Below are 2,745 nucleotides of genomic sequence, written 5' to 3'. Positions count from 1 at the left end.
AAACTTTTCTGTTTCTAAATCCATGGAAATTATTGTCAGTGATAATAGAAAGTGAACACTTAACACATTTGTATGATATTCCTCTATCTGCTATTTTAATGGCTGTATTAATTTGCTTAATATAAACAAGTCAATGTGCTCTGTTAAAATAATAGAGGAAAGTCATATGAGTGAGTTAAGCATAAACCTGTGATTATCACCACCATAATTTCCAGCCTATAACATTCAGATCAGTTTACTTTCATGCATAGGAAATAAAATCAATACATAACCGCAATCTTGTATTCAAAAAAATAAAATCTATGAAAATTGTACCTCCAGTCCTTTTTTTATTGTTAATTTATGTTTAATGCCACTCCTCACATATCCTCTGTGAATGTTGACGACGCCAATATGGGCATTATATTCTGTCTCTCCAATTACTGCACAGTAACAAAGGGACTTCCACCATGCATGTCAACAAACTAAAAACAGCTTTCAAGGTTACAGAACATAACAGTGTGCTGCAACTGACCCACAAACAAGGCAATGGCCCACATCACACATTGTAGTAAAATGGTAAGTATGGGAATCTGAGTGCAATTTAAAAATGTAACTAAAACTCACTCCACTCAAATCTTTCTCCATATTTTAATTCACAACCTTGGCAATTCTGCAAGTGCAGCGACAGGAATGCTCAAATAAATGCACTGATATCCTCCTGACCCGCTGTCAAAAAATCTTTTTCCCACCCGACCCACCACCAAACCGACCCCCCGAAAAACTCCCCCCTAGATGTCTGCCAGCAGTAACAGTAATTTTGCATGAAGCTTAGATTATCATTCATTTCCGATATTGGAGCTAATCATTGAGAGATGTGCATGCTATTCCAGTCACAGGCTGTCCAATTCCTTCTTGATTAAACAACTGCCGGTTTCTATAGGAAACTCTTGTGGCCTTTATTTGGTTTTATTAATTCCAGGAAACTTCATTATTACAAGTTTTGATATTATACAGCTGCTGCCAAGGCCACCATTGTGTTAAGTAGAGCTTGATCTTGTCAATACAAACCTTTGATATGAAAATCACTTTGCCTGTCCCTGCAGGTTTGTATCGGTGATGTTTGGCTTCACTCATTAACTGTGGTCAAAGGATGATCTCCCTAGATACAGGTACTGTTGCATGCTACAGCTAATTAGTTAATTTTTCAAACCCAATAAGTTGAAGTATTTTAAGATCATTATGATCCTTTAATAATAGTCACATACCATAGATATGTGGGCGCATATTCTTTTAAATAAAATATGGATCAGTTAACTTGTGTGGCTATTTCTCAGTACGTGCTAGATTCTGCGTATGACTTCTGCTGACACTGAAGTGAAGGTTCTGTCATTTTTTTCTTCACAGCTATCCAACATTATACAGCCAACTCAATCATGGGATCTAATTTTGAGAAAATGTGTTTCAAAGCCCTTAACTGCTACAAATCTACATAATAGATTTTTATTTATATGTAAAATGGCTGCTTTCGAGTCTGAAATGATTTGAACTAGATGCAGTGGGTTATTATTGAAATAAATTGTTTACCTGCATCGAAGCTGCACTGAGAAAATTGCTTCTTTTAGTTTATAATGGTGTAATTTATGTCACAGTTCTACTGCAGCTCTGAAATGGGTGGTGATTACATAAAGCTTTTGATGAGATCAGTTCGGGAGTAGAGCCTCACAATAGTTGCACAGAGATCCATTTATATTGCCAATACACTGGAATTGCTTCAAACTTCTATAAGTACTTTTCATTCTGATTCCAAAATATAAATCATGAGAGTTCTTTGCTTCATATTATGAATAATAGAAATTGATACTGAAATTACATATTATCTCGTTGAAAGAAAGGCTCGTTATTTAAAGAGACAGAAGGAAATTTGTTTAGAATATTCTGCGGCAGGTGTTTCTAATCTCTATTTATACCCAAGGAAGAGAGAAAAACAGTTCAGGCTAATTTCACCTATTTAAAACATATGTTATAGAAAGATCAGTATTTCAGATGAGTTTTGAAAAAGGGTTCACCCGAAACGTCGACTATAATTTCTCTCCACGGATGTTGCCTGGCCTGCTGAGTTTTTCCAGCATTTTTTGTTGTTATTTCAGATGTCAGCCTTGGCTCCGTGGTACCACTCACACCTCTGAGTCAGAAAGTCATAGATTCCGTCCCACTCCACAGACTTGAGCACATAATCTCGGCTGACACACCAGTCCAGTACCGAGGGAGTGCTGTGCTGTTGGAGGTGCCGTCTTTCAGATTAGATGTTAAACCAAGGTGTACGTAAAATAACCCATGCCACTATTCAAAGAGCAGTGGAGTTCTCCTGGTATGCTGGCCAATATTTATCCCTCAACCAACATCTAAAAAAACTGATCATTTGGTAATTTATCCCATTGCTGTTGGTGGGACATTGTTATGCTCAAATTAGCTGCTACATTTCCTACATTACAATAGCGATAACACTTCAAAAGTATTTCATTGGTTGTAAAGCGCTTTGCAAGATTGTGAAAGGCACCATATAAATGCAAATTAGTTCTTTCTTTCTTTCTATGAGATCGCTTCCTTTTTTATTATTGAGTGAGCTCTGTGCATTGCATGTTTTCAATGTCATAGGCTATGTTGTGTATGTACCTTTAAGGGAATAACTGGTCTTAGACTGCAGTACCGGCAGTGACCACCCCTGTATAAAAGGCCCGAGCAGGCTTCTGTAGTTTCAGTTTC

At 37.0% G+C, this 2,745-nt stretch overlaps 1 long non-coding RNA gene across 1 annotated transcript; it reads left to right on the top strand.

Moving 5' to 3' along the window:
* The first annotated feature begins 478 nt into the window (after positions 1–478).
* LOC147105244 (uncharacterized) lies at positions 479–1,532 on the top strand. The gene is made up of 3 exons (XR_015081764.1): positions 479–558; positions 1,086–1,151; positions 1,387–1,532. It is a non-coding gene; the product is annotated as an uncharacterized LOC147105244 (long non-coding RNA).
* Positions 1,533–2,745: the final 1,213 nt, after the last annotated feature.

The sequence above is a fragment of the Somniosus microcephalus genome, chromosome 18 (assembly GCF_052327205.1).
Source record: "Somniosus microcephalus isolate GS21.2 chromosome 18, FLI_Smic_1.0, whole genome shotgun sequence".
NCBI lineage: Eukaryota > Metazoa > Chordata > Chondrichthyes > Squaliformes > Somniosidae > Somniosus > Somniosus microcephalus.
Note: the sequence above shows the minus strand (reverse complement) of the source record. Positions and strands in the feature narration are given on the sequence as shown.